The sequence below is a fragment of the Lithobates pipiens genome, unplaced genomic scaffold, assembly GCF_037356315.1.
Source record: "Lithobates pipiens isolate NorthernLeopardFrog02 unplaced genomic scaffold, aLitPip1_a1.2 Scaffold_3, whole genome shotgun sequence".
NCBI classification, from domain to species: domain Eukaryota; kingdom Metazoa; phylum Chordata; class Amphibia; order Anura; family Ranidae; genus Lithobates; species Lithobates pipiens.
This window is the reverse complement of record NW_027507790.1, coordinates 50,743,935-50,763,566: the sequence shown is the minus strand read 5'-3', so window position 1 is coordinate 50,763,566 and position 19,632 is coordinate 50,743,935. Positions and strand designations below refer to the sequence as shown.

The window sequence follows — 19,632 nt, the reverse complement described above, 5'->3', positions numbered from 1 at the left end:
ACGCGTTTTGCTAACAGGAGCGAGTCCTCAAGAACTCGAGCGGGAGCCGCTTTGGTCGGCTACACCGTCAACTTTCATTTGAGGCCAAGCGCGCAAAGCCAAAGAAACACCCGAAACCGTCCAATGGTCCCATAGCTCAATGGCCCAGTCGAATCGTTTTACTATCCCTTCTTGACCACCACCACCAACAACAACACTAACGCTGTCTCAAGGTCTTGCCAAATCAAGGGAACTCGAGCTATTTTTCACCAAATTAGCGAAGCCCAGCATCAGCTAGGCATCAAAAAATTCTCTGAAACTCATGGTTGTTCCTCTCCACGGAAATCTTTAGTAAAAGGCGAAAGATTTATTCGATCTGAAGAGAAACCAGAGTATAACCAACAAACAGCCTAAACTAGGCCTCGGCGGAACGCGGATGCTGCTCTACTCATGGTGACCCCGTGGACCATATCATTTCTAAGCCAAAACATGGCCAAATAAGGTGCAGAACTGATTGAAACAAATGACACGTCCAAGAAAAACACCACTGGAAAGGGTTTGTCGAGTTTAAAATAGTCAAAACATTTAACCTGAGATACATTAGGCTTATGCAAATAAAGAAAAGTGAAAGGACGGCCCACTGCCGGGGATAATGGCAGAAGGCCGCTACAGAGCAGGACGGCCTAATTTGCATGTCTTTACAGCTGCACGGAGGGAATCAGCAGGCGCTTGTAGCAATTCGCTTCATCAGAACCACTTAAAAGGCGCACGGCAATGGAACTTGGGGTACATACAGCGCCTTGCCCTGTGCTCTTTTTTAAAGGGTCCCTTAAAAAGGGTCGAATAAGGCCGACTTACCAAAAACGGAGCGCGCAAGAAAGATTTTGCAAAGGGCTGTAACGCGTTTTGCTAACAGGAGCGAGTCCTCAAGAACTCGAGCGGGTGCCGCTTTGGTCGGCTACACCGTCAACTTTCATTTGAGGCCAAGCGCGCAAAGCCAAAGAAACACCCGAAACCGTCCAATGGTCCCATAGCTCAATGGCCCAGTCGAATCGTTTTACTATCCCTTCTTGACCACCACCACCAACAACAACACTAACGCTGTCTCAAGGTCTTGCCAAATCAAGGGAACTCGAGCTATTTTTCACCAAATTAGCGAAGCCCAGCATCAGCTAGGCATCAAAAAATTCTCTGAAACTCATGGTTGTTCCTCTCCACGGAAATCTTTAGTAAAAGGCGAAAGATTTATTCGATCTGAAGAGAAACCAGAGTATAACCAACAAACAGCCTAAACTAGGCCTCGGCGGAACGCGGATGCTGCTCTACTCATGGTGACCCCGTGGACCATATCATTTCTAAGCCAAAACATGGCCAAATAAGGTGCAGAACTGATTGAAACAAATGACACGTCCAAGAAAAACACCACTGGAAAGGGTTTGTCGAGTTTAAAATAGTCAAAACATTTAACCTGAGATACATTAGGCTTATGCAAATAAAGAAAAGTGAAAGGACGGCCCACTGCCGGGGATAATGGCAGAAGGCCACTACAGAGCAGGACGGCCTAATTTGCATGTCTTTACAGCTGCACGGAGGGAATCAGCAGGCGCTTGTAGCAATTCGCTTCATCAGAACCACTTAAAAGGCGCACGGCAATGGAACTTGGGGTACATACAGCGCCTTGCCCTGTGCTCTTTTTTAAAGGGTCCCTTAAAAAGGGTCGAATAAGGCCGACTTACCAAAAACGGAGCGCGCAAGAAAGATTTTGCAAAGGGCTGTAACGCGTTTTGCTAACAGGAGCGAGTCCTCAAGAACTCGAGCGGGAGCCGCTTTGGTCGGCTACACCGTCAACTTTCATTTGAGGCCAAGCGCGCAAAGCCAAAGAAACACCCGAAACCGTCCAATGGTCCCATAGCTCAATGGCCCAGTCGAATCGTTTTACTATCCCTTCTTGACCACCACCACCAACAACAACACTAACGCTGTCTCAGGGTCTTGCCAAATCAAGGGAACTCGAGCTATTTTTCACCAAATTACCGAAGCCCAGCATCAGCTAGGCATCAAAAAATTCTCTGAAACTCATGGTTGTTCCTCTCCACGGAAATCTTTAGTAAAAGGCGAAAGATTTATTCGATCTGAAGAGAAACCAGAGTATAACCAACAAACAGCCTAAACTAGGCCTCGGCGGAACGCGGATGCTGCTCTACTCATGGTGACCCCGTGGACCATATCATTTCTAAGCCAAAACATGGCCAAATAAGGTGCAGAACTGATTGAAACAAATGACACGTCCAAGAAAAACACCACTGGAAAGGGTTTGTCGAGTTTAAAAATGTCAAAACATTTAACCTGAGATACATTAGGGTTATGCAAATAAAGAAAAGTGAAAGGACGGCCCACTGCCGGGGATAATGGCAGAAGGCCGCTACAGAGCAGGACGGCCTAATTTGCATGTCTTTACAGCTGCACGGAGGGAATCAGCAGGCGCTTGTAGCAATTCGCTTCATCAGAACCACTTAAAAGGAGCACGGCAATGGAACTTGGGGTACATACAGCGCCTTGCCCTGTGCTCTTTTTTTAAGGGTCCCTTAAAAAGGGTCGAATAAGGCCGACTTACCAAAAACGGAGCGCGCGAGAAAGATTTTGCAAAGGGCTGTAACGCGTTTTGCTAACAGGAGCGAGTCCTCAAGAACTCGAGCGGGAGCCGCTTTGGTCGGCTACACCGTCAACTTTCATTTGAGGCCAAGCGCGCAAAGCCAAAGAAACACCCGAAACCGTCCAATGGTCCCATAGCTCAATGGCCCAGTCGAATCGTTTTACTATCCCTTCTTGACCACCACCACCAACAACAACACTAACGCTGTCTCAAGGTCTTGCCAAATCAAGGGAACTCGAGCTATTTTTCACCAAATTAGCGAAGCCCAGCATCAGCTAGGCATCAAAAAATTCTCTGAAACTCATGGTTGTTCCTCTCCACGGAAATCTTTAGTAAAAGGCGAAAGATTTATTCGATCTGAAGAGAAACCAGAGTATAACCAACAAACAGCCTAAACTAGGCCTCGGCGGAACGTGGATGCTGCTCTACTCATGGTGACCCCGTGGACCATATCATTTCTAAGCCAAAACATGGCCAAATAAGGTGCAGAACTGATTGAAACAAATGACACGTCCAAGAAAAACACCACTGGAAAGGGTTTGTCGAGTTTAAAATAGTCAAAACATTTAACCTGAGATACATTAGGCTTATGCAAATAAAGAAAAGTGAAAGGACGGCCCACTGCCGGGGATAATGGCAGAAGGCCGCTACAGAGCAGGACGGCCTAATTTGCATGTCTTTACAGCTGCACGGAGGGAATCAGCAGGCGCTTGTAGCAATTCGCTTCATCAGAACCACTTAAAAGGCGCACGGCAATGGAACTTGGGGTACATACAGCGCCTTGCCCTGTGCTCTTTTTTAAAGGGTCCCTTAAAAAGGGTCGAATAAGGCCGACTTACCAAAAACGGAGCGCGCAAGAAAGATTTTGCAAAGGGCTGTAACGCGTTTTGCTAACAGGAGCGAGTCCTCAAGAACTCGAGCGGGAGCCGCTTTGGTCGGCTACACCGTCAACTTTCATTTGAGGCCAAGCGCGCAAAGCCAAAGAAACACCCGAAACCGTCCAATGGTCCCATAGCTCAATGGCCCAGTCGAATCGTTTTACTATCCCTTCTTGACCACCACCACCAACAACAACACTAACGCTGTCTCAAGGTCTTGCCAAATCAAGGGAACTCGAGCTATTTTTCACCAAATTAGCGAAGCCCAGCATCAGCTAGGCATCAAAAAATTCTCTGAAACTCATGGTTGTTCCTCTCCACGGAAATCTTTAGTAAAAGGCGAAAGATTTATTCGATCTGAAGAGAAACCAGAGTATAACCAACAAACAGCCTAAACTAGGCCTCGGCGGAACGCGGATGCTGCTCTACTCATGGTGACCCCGTGGACCATATCATTTCTAAGCCAAAACATGGCCAAATAAGGTGCAGAACTGATTGAAACAAATGACACGTCCAAGAAAAACACCACTGGAAAGGGTTTGTCGAGTTTAAAATAGTCAAAACATTTAACCTGAGATACATTAGGCTTATGCAAATAAAGAAAAGTGAAAGGACGGCCCACTGCCGGGGATAATGGCAGAAGGCCGCTACAGAGCAGGACGGCCTAATTTGCATGTCTTTACAGCTGCACGGAGGGAATCAGCAGGCGCTTGTAGCAATTCGCTTCATCAGAACCACTTAAAAGGCGCACGGCAATGGAACTTGGGGTACATACAGCGCCTTGCCCTGTGCTCTTTTTTAAAGGGTCCCTTAAAAAGGGTCGAATAAGGCCGACTTACCAAAAACGGAGCGCGCAAGAAAGATTTTGCAAAGGGCTGTAACGCGTTTTGCTAACAGGAGCGAGTCCTCAAGAACTCGAGCGGGTGCCGCTTTGGTCGGCTACACCGTCAACTTTCATTTGAGGCCAAGCGCGCAAAGCCAAAGAAACACCCGAAACCGTCCAATGGTCCCATAGCTCAATGGCCCAGTCGAATCGTTTTACTATCCCTTCTTGACCACCACCACCAACAACAACACTAACGCTGTCTCAAGGTCTTGCCAAATCAAGGGAACTCGAGCTATTTTTCACCAAATTAGCGAAGCCCAGCATCAGCTAGGCATCAAAAAATTCTCTGAAACTCATGGTTGTTCCTCTCCACGGAAATCTTTAGTAAAAGGCGAAAGATTTATTCGATCTGAAGAGAAACCAGAGTATAACCAACAAACAGCCTAAACTAGGCCTCGGCGGAACGCGGATGCTGCTCTACTCATGGTGACCCCGTGGACCATATCATTTCTAAGCCAAAACATGGCCAAATAAGGTGCAGAACTGATTGAAACAAATGACACGTCCAAGAAAAACACCACTGGAAAGGGTTTGTCGAGTTTAAAATAGTCAAAACATTTAACCTGAGATACATTAGGCTTATGCAAATAAAGAAAAGTGAAAGGACGGCCCACTGCCGGGGATAATGGCAGAAGGCCACTACAGAGCAGGACGGCCTAATTTGCATGTCTTTACAGCTGCACGGAGGGAATCAGCAGGCGCTTGTAGCAATTCGCTTCATCAGAACCACTTAAAAGGCGCACGGCAATGGAACTTGGGGTACATACAGCGCCTTGCCCTGTGCTCTTTTTTAAAGGGTCCCTTAAAAAGGGTCGAATAAGGCCGACTTACCAAAAACGGAGCGCGCAAGAAAGATTTTGCAAAGGGCTGTAACGCGTTTTGCTAACAGGAGCGAGTCCTCAAGAACTCGAGCGGGAGCCGCTTTGGTCGGCTACACCGTCAACTTTCATTTGAGGCCAAGCGCGCAAAGCCAAAGAAACACCCGAAACCGTCCAATGGTCCCATAGCTCAATGGCCCAGTCGAATCGTTTTACTATCCCTTCTTGACCACCACCACCAACAACAACACTAACGCTGTCTCAGGGTCTTGCCAAATCAAGGGAACTCGAGCTATTTTTCACCAAATTACCGAAGCCCAGCATCAGCTAGGCATCAAAAAATTCTCTGAAACTCATGGTTGTTCCTCTCCACGGAAATCTTTAGTAAAAGGCGAAAGATTTATTCGATCTGAAGAGAAACCAGAGTATAACCAACAAACAGCCTAAACTAGGCCTCGGCGGAACGCGGATGCTGCTCTACTCATGGTGACCCCGTGGACCATATCATTTCTAAGCCAAAACATGGCCAAATAAGGTGCAGAACTGATTGAAACAAATGACACGTCCAAGAAAAACACCACTGGAAAGGGTTTGTCGAGTTTAAAAATGTCAAAACATTTAACCTGAGATACATTAGGGTTATGCAAATAAAGAAAAGTGAAAGGACGGCCCACTGCCGGGGATAATGGCAGAAGGCCGCTACAGAGCAGGACGGCCTAATTTGCATGTCTTTACAGCTGCACGGAGGGAATCAGCAGGCGCTTGTAGCAATTCGCTTCATCAGAACCACTTAAAAGGAGCACGGCAATGGAACTTGGGGTACATACAGCGCCTTGCCCTGTGCTCTTTTTTTAAGGGTCCCTTAAAAAGGGTCGAATAAGGCCGACTTACCAAAAACGGAGCGCGCGAGAAAGATTTTGCAAAGGGCTGTAACGCGTTTTGCTAACAGGAGCGAGTCCTCAAGAACTCGAGCGGGAGCCGCTTTGGTCGGCTACACCGTCAACTTTCATTTGAGGCCAAGCGCGCAAAGCCAAAGAAACACCCGAAACCGTCCAATGGTCCCATAGCTCAATGGCCCAGTCGAATCGTTTTACTATCCCTTCTTAACCACCACCACCAACAACAACACTAACGCTGTCTCAGGGTCTTGCCAAATCAAGGGAACTCAAGCTATTTTTCACCAAATTACCGAAGCCCAGCATCAGCTAGGCATCAAAAAATTCTCTGAAACTCATGGTTGTTACTCTCCACGGAAATCTTTAGTAAAAGGCGAAAGATTTATTCGATCTGAAGAGAAACCAGAGTATAACCAACAAACAGCCTAAACTAGGCCTCGGCGGAACGCGGATGCTGCTCTACTCATGGTGACCCCGTGGACCATATCATTTCTAAGCCAAAACATGGCCAAATAAGGTGCAGAACTGATTGAAACAAATGACACGTCCAAGAAAAACACCACTGGAAAGGGTTTGTCGAGTTTAAAATAGTCAAAACATTTAACCTGAGATACATTAGGCTTATGCAAATAAAGAAAAGTGAAAGGACGGCCCACTGCCGGGGATAATGGCAGAAGGCCGCTACAGAGCAGGACGGCCTAATTTGCATGTCTTTACAGCTGCACGGAGGGAATCAGCAGGCGCTTGTAGCAATTCGCTTCATCAGAACCACTTAAAAGGCGCACGGCAATGGAACTTGGGGTACATACAGCGCCTTGCCCTGTGCTCTTTTTTAAAGGGTCCCTTAAAAAGGGTCGAATAAGGCCTACTTACCAAAAACGGAGCGCGCAAGAAAGATTTTGCAAAGGGCTGTAACGCGTTTTGCTAACAGGAGCGAGTCCTCAAGAACTCGAGCCGGAGCCGCTTTGGTCGGCTACACCGTCAACTTTCATTTGAGGCCAAGCGCGCAAAGCCAAAGAAACACCCGAAACCGTCCAATGGTCCCATAGCTCAATGGCCCAGTCGAATCGTTTTACTATCCCTTCTTGACCACCACCACCAACAACAACACTAACGCTGTCTCAAGGTCTTGCCAAATCAAGGGAACTCGAGCTATTTTTCACCAAATTAGCGAAGCCCAGCATCAGCTAGGCATCAAAAAATTCTCTGAAACTCATGGTTGTTCCTCTCCACGGAAATCTTTAGTAAAAGGCGAAAGATTTATTCGATCTGAAGAGAAACCAGAGTATAACCAACAAACAGCCTAAACTAGGCCTCGGCGGAACGCGGATGCTGCTCTACTCATGGTGACCCCGTGGACCATATCATTTCTAAGCCAAAACATGGCCAAATAAGGTGCAGAACTGATTGAAACAAATGACACGTCCAAGAAAAACACCACTGGAAAGGGTTTGTCGAGTTTAAAAATGTCAAAACATTTAACCTGAGATACATTAGGCTTATGCAAATAAAGAAAAGTGAAAGGACGGCCCACTGCCAGGGATAATGGCAGAAGGCCGCTACAGAGCAGGACGGCCTAATTTGCATGTCTTTACAGCTGCACGGAGGGAATCAGCAGGCGCTTGTAGCAATTCGCTTCATCAGAACCACTTAAAAGGCGCACGGCAATGGAACTTGGGGTACATACAGCGCCTTGCCCTGTGCTCTTTTTTAAAGGGTCGAATAAGGCCGACTTACCAAAAACGGAGCGCGCGAGAAAGATTTTGCAAAGGGCTGTAACGCGTTTTGCTAACAGGAGCGAGTCCTCAAGAACTCGAGCGGGAGCCGCTTTGGTCGGCTACACCGTCAACTTTCATTTGAGGCCAAGCGCGCAAAGCCAAAGAAACACCCGAAACCGTCCAATGGTCCCATAGCTCAATGGCCCAGTCGAATCGTTTTACTATCCCTTCTTAACCACCACCACCAACAACAACACTAACGCTGTCTCAGGGTCTTGCCAAATCAAGGGAACTCGAGCTATTTTTCACCAAATTACCGAAGCCCAGCATCAGCTAGGCATCAAAAAATTCTCTGAAACTCATGGTTGTTCCTCTCCACGGAAATCTTTAGTAAAAGGCGAAAGATTTATTCGATCTGAAGAGAAACCAGAGTATAACCAACAAACAGCCTAAACTAGGCCTCGGCGGAACGTGGATGCTGCTCTACTCATGGTGACCCCGTGGACCATATCATTTCTAAGCCAAAACATGGCCAAATAAGGTGCAGAACTGATTGAAACAAATGACACGTCCAAGAAAAACACCACTGGAAAGGGTTTGTCGAGTTTAAAATAGTCAAAACATTTAACCTGAGATACATTAGGCTTATGCAAATAAAGAAAAGTGAAAGGACGGCCCACTGCCGGGGATAATGGCAGAAGGCCGCTACAGAGCAGGACGGCCTAATTTGCATGTCTTTACAGCTGCACGGAGGGAATCAGCAGGCGCTTGTAGCAATTCGCTTCATCAGAACCACTTAAAAGGCGCACGGCAATGGAACTTGGGGTACATACAGCGCCTTGCCCTGTGCTCTTTTTTAAAGGGTCCCTTAAAAAGGGTCGAATAAGGCCGACTTACCAAAAACGGAGCGCGCAAGAAAGATTTTGCAAAGGGCTGTAACGCGTTTTGCTAACAGGAGCGAGTCCTCAAGAACTCGAGCGGGAGCCGCTTTGGTCGGCTACACCGTCAACTTTCATTTGAGGCCAAGCGCGCAAAGCCAAAGAAACACCCGAAACCGTCCAATGGTCCCATAGCTCAATGGCCCAGTCGAATCGTTTTACTATCCCTTCTTGACCACCACCACCAACAACAACACTAACGCTGTCTCAAGGTCTTGCCAAATCAAGGGAACTCGAGCTATTTTTCACCAAATTAGCGAAGCCCAGCATCAGCTAGGCATCAAAAAATTCTCTGAAACTCATGGTTGTTCCTCTCCACGGAAATCTTTAGTAAAAGGCGAAAGATTTATTCGATCTGAAGAGAAACCAGAGTATAACCAACAAACAGCCTAAACTAGGCCTCGGCGGAACGCGGATGCTGCTCTACTCATGGTGACCCCGTGGACCATATCATTTCTAAGCCAAAACATGGCCAAATAAGGTGCAGAACTGATTGAAACAAATGACACGTCCAAGAAAAACACCACTGGAAAGGGTTTGTCGAGTTTAAAAATGTCAAAACATTTAACCTGAGATACATTAGGCTTATGCAAATAAAGAAAAGTGAAAGGACGGCCCACTGCCGGGGATAATGGCAGAAGGCCGCTACAGAGCAGGACGGCCTAATTTGCATGTCTTTACAGCTGCACGGAGGGAATCAGCAGGCGCTTGTAGCAATTCGCTTCATCAGAACCACTTAAAAGGAGCACGGCAATGGAACTTGGGGTACATACAGCGCCTTGCCCTGTGCTCTTTTTTTAAGGGTCCCTTAAAAAGGGTCGAATAAGGCCGACTTACCAAAAACGGAGCGCGCGAGAAAGATTTTGCAAAGGGCTGTAACGCGTTTTGCTAACAGGAGCGAGTCCTCAAGAACTCGAGCGGGAGCCGCTTTGGTCGGCTACACCGTCAACTTTCATTTGAGGCCAAGCGCGCAAAGCCAAAGAAACACCCGAAACCGTCCAATGGTCCCATAGCTCAATGGCCCAGTCGAATCGTTTTACTATCCCTTCTTGACCACCACCACCAACAACAACACTAACGCTGTCTCAGGGTCTTGCCAAATCAAGGGAACTCGAGCTATTTTTCACCAAATTACCGAAGCCCAGCATCAGCTAGGCATCAAAAAATTCTCTGAAACTCATGGTTGTTCCTCTCCACGGAAATCTTTAGTAAAAGGCGAAAGATTTATTCGATCTGAAGAGAAACCAGAGTATAACCAACAAACAGCCTAAACTAGGCCTCGGCGGAACGCGGATGCTGCTCTACTCATGGTGACCCCGTGGACCATATCATTTCTAAGCCAAAACATGGCCAAATAAGGTGCAGAACTGATTGAAACAAATGACACGTCCAAGAAAAACACCACTGGAAAGGGTTTGTCGAGTTTAAAAATGTCAAAACATTTAACCTGAGATACATTAGGGTTATGCAAATAAAGAAAAGTGAAAGGACGGCCCACTGCCGGGGATAATGGCAGAAGGCCGCTACAGAGCAGGACGGCCTAATTTGCATGTCTTTACAGCTGCACGGAGGGAATCAGCAGGCGCTTGTAGCAATTCGCTTCATCAGAACCACTTAAAAGGAGCACGGCAATGGAACTTGGGGTACATACAGCGCCTTGCCCTGTGCTCTTTTTTTAAGGGTCCCTTAAAAAGGGTCGAATAAGGCCGACTTACCAAAAACGGAGCGCGCGAGAAAGATTTTGCAAAGGGCTGTAACGCGTTTTGCTAACAGGAGCGAGTCCTCAAGAACTCGAGCGGGAGCCGCTTTGGTCGGCTACACCGTCAACTTTCATTTGAGGCCAAGCGCGCAAAGCCAAAGAAACACCCGAAACCGTCCAATGGTCCCATAGCTCAATGGCCCAGTCGAATCGTTTTACTATCCCTTCTTAACCACCACCACCAACAACAACACTAACGCTGTCTCAGGGTCTTGCCAAATCAAGGGAACTCAAGCTATTTTTCACCAAATTACCGAAGCCCAGCATCAGCTAGGCATCAAAAAATTCTCTGAAACTCATGGTTGTTACTCTCCACGGAAATCTTTAGTAAAAGGCGAAAGATTTATTCGATCTGAAGAGAAACCAGAGTATAACCAACAAACAGCCTAAACTAGGCCTCGGCGGAACGTGGATGCTGCTCTACTCATGGTGACCCCGTGGACCATATCATTTCTAAGCCAAAACATGGCCAAATAAGGTGCAGAACTGATTGAAACAAATGACACGTCCAAGAAAAACACCACTGGAAAGGGTTTGTCGAGTTTAAAATAGTCAAAACATTTAACCTGAGATACATTAGGCTTATGCAAATAAAGAAAAGTGAAAGGACGGCCCACTGCCGGGGATAATGGCAGAAGGCCGCTACAGAGCAGGACGGCCTAATTTGCATGTCTTTACAGCTGCACGGAGGGAATCAGCAGGCGCTTGTAGCAATTCGCTTCATCAGAACCACTTAAAAGGCGCACGGCAATGGAACTTGGGGTACATACAGCGCCTTGCCCTGTGCTCTTTTTTAAAGGGTCCCTTAAAAAGGGTCGAATAAGGCCGACTTACCAAAAACGGAGCGCGCAAGAAAGATTTTGCAAAGGGCTGTAACGCGTTTTGCTAACAGGAGCGAGTCCTCAAGAACTCGAGCGGGAGCCGCTTTGGTCGGCTACACCGTCAACTTTCATTTGAGGCCAAGCGCGCAAAGCCAAAGAAACACCCGAAACCGTCCAATGGTCCCATAGCTCAATGGCCCAGTCGAATCATTTTACTATCCCTTCTTGACCACCACCACCAACAACAACACTAACGCTGTCTCAAGGTCTTGCCAAATCAAGGGAACTCGAGCTATTTTTCACCAAATTAGCGAAGCCCAGCATCAGCTAGGCATCAAAAAATTCTCTGAAACTCATGGTTGTTCCTCTCCACGGAAATCTTTAGTAAAAGGCGAAAGATTTATTCGATCTGAAGAGAAACCAGAGTATAACCAACAAACAGCCTAAACTAGGCCTCGGCGGAACGCGGATGCTGCTCTACTCATGGTGACCCCGTGGACCATATCATTTCTAAGCCAAAACATGGCCAAATAAGGTGCAGAACTGATTGAAACAAATGACACGTCCAAGAAAAACACCACTGGAAAGGGTTTGTCGAGTTTAAAAATGTCAAAACATTTAACCTGAGATACATTAGGCTTATGCAAATAAAGAAAAGTGAAAGGACGGCCCACTGCCGGGGATAATGGCAGAAGGCCGCTACAGAGCAGGACGGCCTAATTTGCATGTCTTTACAGCTGCACGGAGGGAATCAGCAGGCGCTTGTAGCAATTCGCTTCATCAGAACCACTTAAAAGGAGCACGGCAATGGAACTTGGGGTACATACAGCGCCTTGCCCTGTGCTCTTTTTTTAAGGGTCCCTTAAAAAGGGTCGAATAAGGCCGACTTACCAAAAACGGAGCGCGCGAGAAAGATTTTGCAAAGGGCTGTAACGCGTTTTGCTAACAGGAGCGAGTCCTCAAGAACTCGAGCGGGAGCCGCTTTGGTCGGCTACACCGTCAACTTTCATTTGAGGCCAAGCGCGCAAAGCCAAAGAAACACCCGAAACCGTCCAATGGTCCCATAGCTCAATGGCCCAGTCGAATCGTTTTACTATCCCTTCTTGACCACCACCACCAACAACAACACTAACGCTGTCTCAGGGTCTTGCCAAATCAAGGGAACTCGAGCTATTTTTCACCAAATTACCGAAGCCCAGCATCAGCTAGGCATCAAAAAATTCTCTGAAACTCATGGTTGTTCCTCTCCACGGAAATCTTTAGTAAAAGGCGAAAGATTTATTCGATCTGAAGAGAAACCAGAGTATAACCAACAAACAGCCTAAACTAGGCCTCGGCGGAACGCGGATGCTGCTCTACTCATGGTGACCCCGTGGACCATATCATTTCTAAGCCAAAACATGGCCAAATAAGGTGCAGAACTGATTGAAACAAATGACACGTCCAAGAAAAACACCACTGGAAAGGGTTTGTCGAGTTTAAAAATGTCAAAACATTTAACCTGAGATACATTAGGGTTATGCAAATAAAGAAAAGTGAAAGGACGGCCCACTGCCGGGGATAATGGCAGAAGGCCGCTACAGAGCAGGACGGCCTAATTTGCATGTCCTTACAGCTGCACGGAGGGAATCAGCAGGCGCTTGTAGCAATTCGCTTCATCAGAACCACTTAAAAGGAGCACGGCAATGGAACTTGGGGTACATACAGCGCCTTGCCCTGTGCTCTTTTTTTAAGGGTCCCTTAAAAAGGGTCGAATAAGGCCGACTTACCAAAAACGGAGCGCGCGAGAAAGATTTTGCAAAGGGCTGTAACGCGTTTTGCTAACAGGAGCGAGTCCTCAAGAACTCGAGCGGGAGCCGCTTTGGTCGGCTACACCGTCAACTTTCATTTGAGGCCAAGCGCGCAAAGCCAAAGAAACACCCGAAACCGTCCAATGGTCCCATAGCTCAATGGCCCAGTCGAATCGTTTTACTATCCCTTCTTAACCACCACCACCAACAACAACACTAACGCTGTCTCAGGGTCTTGCCAAATCAAGGGAACTCAAGCTATTTTTCACCAAATTACCGAAGCCCAGCATCAGCTAGGCATCAAAAAATTCTCTGAAACTCATGGTTGTTACTCTCCACGGAAATCTTTAGTAAAAGGCGAAAGATTTATTCGATCTGAAGAGAAACCAGAGTATAACCAACAAACAGCCTAAACTAGGCCTCGGCGGAACGCGGATGCTGCTCTACTCATGGTGACCCCGTGGACCATATCATTTCTAAGCCAAAACATGGCCAAATAAGGTGCAGAACTGATTGAAACAAATGACACGTCCAAGAAAAACACCACTGGAAAGGGTTTGTCGAGTTTAAAATAGTCAAAACATTTAACCTGAGATACATTAGGCTTATGCAAATAAAGAAAAGTGAAAGGACGGCCCACTGCCGGGGATAATGGCAGAAGGCCGCTACAGAGCAGGACGGCCTAATTTGCATGTCTTTACAGCTGCACGGAGGGAATCAGCAGGCGCTTGTAGCAATTCGCTTCATCAGAACCACTTAAAAGGCGCACGGCAATGGAACTTGGGGTACATACAGCGCCTTGCCCTGTGCTCTTTTTTTAAGGGTCCCTTAAAAAGGGTCGAATAAGGCCGACTTACCAAAAACGGAGCGCGCGAGAAAGATTTTGCAAAGGGCTGTAACGCGTTTTGCTAACAGGAGCGAGTCCTCAAGAACTCGAGCGGGAGCCGCTTTGGTCGGCTACACCGTCAACTTTCATTTGAGGCCAAGCGCGCAAAGCCAAAGAAACACCCGAAACCGTCCAATGGTCCCATAGCTCAATGGCCCAGTCGAATCGTTTTACTATCCCTTCTTGACCACCACCACCAACAACAACACTAACGCTGTCTCAGGGTCTTGCCAAATCAAGGGAACTCGAGCTATTTTTCACCAAATTACCGAAGCCCAGCATCAGCTAGGCATCAAAAAATTCTCTGAAACTCATGGTTGTTCCTCTCCACGGAAATCTTTAGTAAAAGGCGAAAGATTTATTCGATCTGAAGAGAAACCAGAGTATAACCAACAAACAGCCTAAACTAGGCCTCGGCGGAACGCGGATGCTGCTCTACTCATGGTGACCCCGTGGACCATATCATTTCTAAGCCAAAACATGGCCAAATAAGGTGCAGAACTGATTGAAACAAATGACACGTCCAAGAAAAACACCACTGGAAAGGGTTTGTCGAGTTTAAAAATGTCAAAACATTTAACCTGAGATACATTAGGGTTATGCAAATAAAGAAAAGTGAAAGGACGGCCCACTGCCGGGGATAATGGCAGAAGGCCGCTACAGAGCAGGACGGCCTAATTTGCATGTCCTTACAGCTGCACGGAGGGAATCAGCAGGCGCTTGTAGCAATTCGCTTCATCAGAACCACTTAAAAGGAGCACGGCAATGGAACTTGGGGTACATACAGCGCCTTGCCCTGTGCTCTTTTTTTAAGGGTCCCTTAAAAAGGGTCGAATAAGGCCGACTTACCAAAAACGGAGCGCGCGAGAAAGATTTTGCAAAGGGCTGTAACGCGTTTTGCTAACAGGAGCGAGTCCTCAAGAACTCGAGCGGGAGCCGCTTTGGTCGGCTACACCGTCAACTTTCATTTGAGGCCAAGCGCGCAAAGCCAAAGAAACACCCGAAACCGTCCAATGGTCCCATAGCTCAATGGCCCAGTCGAATCGTTTTACTATCCCTTCTTAACCACCACCACCAACAACAACACTAACGCTGTCTCAGGGTCTTGCCAAATCAAGGGAACTCAAGCTATTTTTCACCAAATTACCGAAGCCCAGCATCAGCTAGGCATCAAAAAATTCTCTGAAACTCATGGTTGTTACTCTCCACGGAAATCTTTAGTAAAAGGCGAAAGATTTATTCGATCTGAAGAGAAACCAGAGTATAACCAACAAACAGCCTAAACTAGGCCTCGGCGGAACGCGGATGCTGCTCTACTCATGGTGACCCCGTGGACCATATCATTTCTAAGCCAAAACATGGCCAAATAAGGTGCAGAACTGATTGAAACAAATGACACGTCCAAGAAAAACACCACTGGAAAGGGTTTGTCGAGTTTAAAATAGTCAAAACATTTAACCTGAGATACATTAGGCTTATGCAAATAAAGAAAAGTGAAAGGACGGCCCACTGCCGGGGATAATGGCAGAAGGCCGCTACAGAGCAGGACGGCCTAATTTGCATGTCTTTACAGCTGCACGGAGGGAATCAGCAGGCGCTTGTAGCAATTCGCTTCATCAGAACCACTTAAAAGGCGCACGGCAATGGAACTTGGGGTACATACAGCGCCTTGCCCTGTGCTCTTTTTTAAAGGGTCCCTTAAAAAGGGTCGAATAAGGCCTACTTACCAAAAACGGAGCGCGCAAGAAAGATTTTGCAAAGGGCTGTAACGCGTTTTGCTAACAGGAGCGAGTCCTCAAGAACTCGAGCGGGAGCCGCTTTGGTCGGCTACACCGTCAACTTTCATTTGAGGCCAAGCGCGCAAAGCCAAAGAAACACCCGAAACCGTCCAATGGTCCCATAGCTCAATGGCCCAGTCGAATCGTTTTACTATCCCTTCTTGACCACCACCACCAACAACAACACTAACGCTGTCTCAAGGTCTTGCCAAATCAAGGGAACTCGAGCTATTTTTCACCAAATTAGCGAAGCCCAGCATCAGCTAGGCATCAAAAAATTCTCTGAAACTCATGGTTGTTCCTCTCCACGGAAATCTTTAGTAAAAGGCGAAAGATTTATTCGATCTGAAGAGAAACCAGAGTATAACCAACAAACAGCCTAAACTAGGCCTCGGCGGAACGCGGATGCTGCTCTACTCATGGTGACCCCGTGGACCATATCATTTCTAAGCCAAAACATGGCCAAATAAGGTGCAGAACTGATTGAAACAAATGACACGTCCAAGAAAAACACCACTGGAAAGGGTTTGTCGAGTTTAAAAATGTCAAAACATTTAACCTGAGATACATTAGGCTTATGCAAATAAAGAAAAGTGAAAGGACGGCCCACTGCCAGGGATAATGGCAGAAGGCCGCTACAGAGCAGGACGGCCTAATTTGCATGTCTTTACAGCTGCACGGAGGGAATCAGCAGGCGCTTGTAGCAATTCGCTTCATCAGAACCACTTAAAAGGCGCACGGCAATGGAACTTGGGGTACATACAGCGCCTTGCCCTGTGCTCTTTTTTAAAGGGTCGAATAAGGCCGACTTACCAAAAACGGAGCGCGCGAGAAAGATTTTGCAAAGGGCTGTAACGCGTTTTGCTAACAGGAGCGAGTCCTCAAGAACTCGAGCGGGAGCCGCTTTGGTCGGCTACACCGTCAACTTTCATTTGAGGCCAAGCGCGCAAAGCCAAAGAAACACCCGAAACCGTCCAATGGTCCCATAGCTCAATGGCCCAGTCGAATCGTTTTACTATCCCTTCTTAACCACCACCACCAACAACAACACTAACGCTGTCTCAGGGTCTTGCCAAATCAAGGGAACTCGAGCTATTTTTCACCAAATTACCGAAGCCCAGCATCAGCTAGGCATCAAAAAATTCTCTGAAACTCATGGTTGTTCCTCTCCACGGAAATCTTTAGTAAAAGGCGAAAGATTTATTCGATCTGAAGAGAAACCAGAGTATAACCAACAAACAGCCTAAACTAGGCCTCGGCGGAACGTGGATGCTGCTCTACTCATGGTGACCCCGTGGACCATATCATTTCTAAGCCAAAACATGGCCAAATAAGGTGCAGAACTGATTGAAACAAATGACACGTCCAAGAAAAACACCACTGGAAAGGGTTTGTCGAGTTTAAAATAGTCAAAACATTTAACCTGAGATACATTAGGCTTATGCAAATAAAGAAAAGTGAAAGGACGGCCCACTGCCGGGGATAATGGCAGAAGGCCGCTACAGAGCAGGACGGCCTAATTTGCATGTCTTTACAGCTGCACGGAGGGAATCAGCAGGCGCTTGTAGCAATTCGCTTCATCAGAACCACTTAAAAGGCGCACGGCAATGGAACTTGGGGTACATACAGCGCCTTGCCCTGTGCTCTTTTTTAAAGGGTCCCTTAAAAAGGGTCGAATAAGGCCGACTTACCAAAAACGGAGCGCGCAAGAAAGATTTTGCAAAGGGCTGTAACGCGTTTTGCTAACAGGAGCGAGTCCTCAAGAACTCGAGCGGGAGCCGCTTTGGTCGGCTACACCGTCAACTTTCATTTGAGGCCAAGCGCGCAAAGCCAAAGAAACACCCGAAACCGTCCAATGGTCCCATAGCTCAATGGCCCAGTCGAATCGTTTTACTATCCCTTCTTGACCACCACCACCAACAACAACACTAACGCTGTCTCAAGGTCTTGCCAAATCAAGGGAACTCGAGCTATTTTTCACCAAATTAGCGAAGCCCAGCATCAGCTAGGCATCAAAAAATTCTCTGAAACTCATGGTTGTTCCTCTCCACGGAAATCTTTAGTAAAAGGCGAAAGATTTATTCGATCTGAAGAGAAACCAGAGTATAACCAACAAACAGCCTAAACTAGGCCTCGGCGGAACGTGGATGCTGCTCTACTCATGGTGACCCCGTGGACCATATCATTTCTAAGCCAAAACATGGCCAAATAAGGTGCAGAACTGATTGAAACAAATGACACGTCCAAGAAAAACACCACTGGAAAGGGTTTGTCGAGTTTAAAATAGTCAAAACATTTAACCTGAGATACATTAGGCTTATGCAAATAAAGAAAAGTGAAAGGACGGCCCACTGCCGGGGATAATGGCAGAAGGCCGCTACAGAGCAGGACGGCCTAATTTGCATGTCTTTACAGCTGCACGGAGGGAATCAGCAGGCGCTTGTAGCAATTCGCTTCATCAGAACCACTTAAAAGGCGCACGGCAATGGAACTTGGGGTACATACAGCGCCTTGCCCTGTGCTCTTTTTTAAAGGGTCCCTTAAAAAGGGTCGAATAAGGCCGACTTACCAAAAACGGAGCGCGCAAGAAAGATTTTGCAAAGGGCTGTAACGCGTTTTGCTAACAGGAGCGAGTCCTCAAGAACTCGAGCGGGAGCCGCTTTGGTCGGCTACACCGTCAACTTTCATTTGAGGCCAAGCGCGCAAAGCCAAAGAAACACCCGAAACCGTCCAATGGTCCCATAGCTCAATGGCCCAGTCGAATCGTTTTACTATCCCTTCTTGACCACCACCACCAACAACAACACTAACGCTGTCTCAAGGTCTTGCCAAATCAAGGGAACTCGAGCTATTTTTCACCAAATTAGCGAAGCCCAGCATCAGCTAGGCATCAAAAAATTCTCTGAAACTCATGGTTGTTCCTCTCCACGGAAATCTTTAGTAAAAGGCGAAAGATTTATTCGATCTGAAGAGAAACCAGAGTATAACCAACAAACAGCCTAAACTAGGCCTCGGCGGAACGCGGATGCTGCTCTACTCATGGTGACCCCGTGGACCATATCATTTCTAAGCCAAAACATGGCCAAATAAGGTGCAGAACTGATTGAAACAAATGACACGTCCAAGAAAAACACCACTGGAAAGGGTTTGTCGAGTTTAAAATAGTCAAAACATTTAACCTGAGATACATTAGGCTTATGCAAATAAAGAAAAGTGAAAGGACGGCCCACTGCCGGGGATAATGGCAGAAGGCCGCTACAGAGCAGGACGGCCTAATTTGCATGTCTTTACAGCTGCACGGAGGGAATCAGCAGGCGCTTGTAGCAATTCGCTTCATCAGAACCACTTAAAAGGCGCACGGCAATGGAACTTGGGGTACATACAGCGCCTTGCCCTGTGCTCTTTTTTAAAGGGTCCCTTAAAAAGGGTCGAATAAGGCCGACTTACCAAAAACGGAGCGCGCAAGAAAGATTTTGCAAAGGGCTGTAACGCGTTTTGCTAACAGGAGCGAGTCCTCAAGAACTCGAGCGGGTGCCGCTTTGGTCGGCTACACCGTCAACTTTCATTTGAGGCCAAGCGCGCAAAGCCAAAGAAACACCCGAAACCGTCCAATGGTCCCATAGCTCAATGGCCCAGTCGAATCGTTTTACTATCCCTTCTTGACCACCACCACCAACAACAACACTAACGCTGTCTCAAGGTCTTGCCAAATCAAGGGAACTCGAGCTATTTTTCACCAAATTAGCGAAGCCCAGCATCAGCTAGGCATCAAAAAATTCTCTGAAACTCATGGTTGTTCCTCTCCACGGAAATCTTTAGTAAAAGGCGAAAG

At 47.1% G+C, this 19,632-nt stretch overlaps 23 non-coding genes across 23 annotated transcripts in view; all 23 read right to left on the bottom strand.

The window, feature by feature from the left end:
* Positions 1 to 260: 260 nt before the first annotated feature.
* Positions 261 to 375, bottom strand: LOC143941914 (U5 spliceosomal RNA). The gene has a single exon (XR_013264537.1). It is a non-coding gene; the product is annotated as a U5 spliceosomal RNA (small nuclear RNA).
* Positions 376 to 1,138: 763 nt separating this feature from the next.
* Positions 1,139 to 1,253, bottom strand: LOC143941913 (U5 spliceosomal RNA). The gene has a single exon (XR_013264536.1). It is a non-coding gene; the product is annotated as a U5 spliceosomal RNA (small nuclear RNA).
* Positions 1,254 to 2,016: 763 nt separating this feature from the next.
* LOC143941911 (U5 spliceosomal RNA) lies at positions 2,017 to 2,131 on the bottom strand. The gene has a single exon (XR_013264535.1). It is a non-coding gene; the product is annotated as a U5 spliceosomal RNA (small nuclear RNA).
* A 763-nt stretch (positions 2,132 to 2,894) lies between these two features.
* On the bottom strand, positions 2,895 to 3,009 carry LOC143941910 (U5 spliceosomal RNA). The gene has a single exon (XR_013264534.1). It is a non-coding gene; the product is annotated as a U5 spliceosomal RNA (small nuclear RNA).
* A 763-nt stretch (positions 3,010 to 3,772) lies between these two features.
* On the bottom strand, positions 3,773 to 3,887 carry LOC143941909 (U5 spliceosomal RNA). Its single transcript, XR_013264533.1, has one exon. It is a non-coding gene; the product is annotated as a U5 spliceosomal RNA (small nuclear RNA).
* A 763-nt stretch (positions 3,888 to 4,650) lies between these two features.
* On the bottom strand, positions 4,651 to 4,765 carry LOC143941908 (U5 spliceosomal RNA). The gene has a single exon (XR_013264532.1). It is a non-coding gene; the product is annotated as a U5 spliceosomal RNA (small nuclear RNA).
* A 763-nt stretch (positions 4,766 to 5,528) lies between these two features.
* Positions 5,529 to 5,643, bottom strand: LOC143941907 (U5 spliceosomal RNA). Its single transcript, XR_013264531.1, has one exon. It is a non-coding gene; the product is annotated as a U5 spliceosomal RNA (small nuclear RNA).
* A 763-nt stretch (positions 5,644 to 6,406) lies between these two features.
* LOC143941432 (U5 spliceosomal RNA) lies at positions 6,407 to 6,521 on the bottom strand. Its single transcript, XR_013264128.1, has one exon. It is a non-coding gene; the product is annotated as a U5 spliceosomal RNA (small nuclear RNA).
* A 763-nt stretch (positions 6,522 to 7,284) lies between these two features.
* LOC143941906 (U5 spliceosomal RNA) lies at positions 7,285 to 7,399 on the bottom strand. Its single transcript, XR_013264530.1, has one exon. It is a non-coding gene; the product is annotated as a U5 spliceosomal RNA (small nuclear RNA).
* Positions 7,400 to 8,148: 749 nt separating this feature from the next.
* Positions 8,149 to 8,263, bottom strand: LOC143941905 (U5 spliceosomal RNA). Its single transcript, XR_013264529.1, has one exon. It is a non-coding gene; the product is annotated as a U5 spliceosomal RNA (small nuclear RNA).
* A 763-nt stretch (positions 8,264 to 9,026) lies between these two features.
* Positions 9,027 to 9,141, bottom strand: LOC143941904 (U5 spliceosomal RNA). The gene has a single exon (XR_013264528.1). It is a non-coding gene; the product is annotated as a U5 spliceosomal RNA (small nuclear RNA).
* Positions 9,142 to 9,904: 763 nt separating this feature from the next.
* Positions 9,905 to 10,019, bottom strand: LOC143941903 (U5 spliceosomal RNA). Its single transcript, XR_013264527.1, has one exon. It is a non-coding gene; the product is annotated as a U5 spliceosomal RNA (small nuclear RNA).
* A 763-nt stretch (positions 10,020 to 10,782) lies between these two features.
* On the bottom strand, positions 10,783 to 10,897 carry LOC143941431 (U5 spliceosomal RNA). Its single transcript, XR_013264127.1, has one exon. It is a non-coding gene; the product is annotated as a U5 spliceosomal RNA (small nuclear RNA).
* Positions 10,898 to 11,660: 763 nt separating this feature from the next.
* Positions 11,661 to 11,775, bottom strand: LOC143941902 (U5 spliceosomal RNA). Its single transcript, XR_013264526.1, has one exon. It is a non-coding gene; the product is annotated as a U5 spliceosomal RNA (small nuclear RNA).
* A 763-nt stretch (positions 11,776 to 12,538) lies between these two features.
* LOC143941901 (U5 spliceosomal RNA) lies at positions 12,539 to 12,653 on the bottom strand. The gene has a single exon (XR_013264525.1). It is a non-coding gene; the product is annotated as a U5 spliceosomal RNA (small nuclear RNA).
* A 763-nt stretch (positions 12,654 to 13,416) lies between these two features.
* On the bottom strand, positions 13,417 to 13,531 carry LOC143941430 (U5 spliceosomal RNA). Its single transcript, XR_013264126.1, has one exon. It is a non-coding gene; the product is annotated as a U5 spliceosomal RNA (small nuclear RNA).
* Positions 13,532 to 14,294: 763 nt separating this feature from the next.
* Positions 14,295 to 14,409, bottom strand: LOC143941900 (U5 spliceosomal RNA). Its single transcript, XR_013264524.1, has one exon. It is a non-coding gene; the product is annotated as a U5 spliceosomal RNA (small nuclear RNA).
* A 763-nt stretch (positions 14,410 to 15,172) lies between these two features.
* On the bottom strand, positions 15,173 to 15,287 carry LOC143941429 (U5 spliceosomal RNA). Its single transcript, XR_013264125.1, has one exon. It is a non-coding gene; the product is annotated as a U5 spliceosomal RNA (small nuclear RNA).
* A 763-nt stretch (positions 15,288 to 16,050) lies between these two features.
* On the bottom strand, positions 16,051 to 16,165 carry LOC143941899 (U5 spliceosomal RNA). Its single transcript, XR_013264523.1, has one exon. It is a non-coding gene; the product is annotated as a U5 spliceosomal RNA (small nuclear RNA).
* Positions 16,166 to 16,914: 749 nt separating this feature from the next.
* Positions 16,915 to 17,029, bottom strand: LOC143941898 (U5 spliceosomal RNA). Its single transcript, XR_013264522.1, has one exon. It is a non-coding gene; the product is annotated as a U5 spliceosomal RNA (small nuclear RNA).
* A 763-nt stretch (positions 17,030 to 17,792) lies between these two features.
* Positions 17,793 to 17,907, bottom strand: LOC143941897 (U5 spliceosomal RNA). The gene has a single exon (XR_013264521.1). It is a non-coding gene; the product is annotated as a U5 spliceosomal RNA (small nuclear RNA).
* Positions 17,908 to 18,670: 763 nt separating this feature from the next.
* LOC143941895 (U5 spliceosomal RNA) lies at positions 18,671 to 18,785 on the bottom strand. The gene has a single exon (XR_013264520.1). It is a non-coding gene; the product is annotated as a U5 spliceosomal RNA (small nuclear RNA).
* Positions 18,786 to 19,548: 763 nt separating this feature from the next.
* LOC143941894 (U5 spliceosomal RNA) overlaps positions 19,549 to 19,632 on the bottom strand; it is a 115-nt gene continuing 31 nt past the window's right edge. The window contains exon 1 of the small nuclear RNA XR_013264519.1: positions 19,549 to 19,632. This exon is cut by the window's right edge and continues 31 nt beyond it. This is a non-coding gene — a small nuclear RNA (U5 spliceosomal RNA).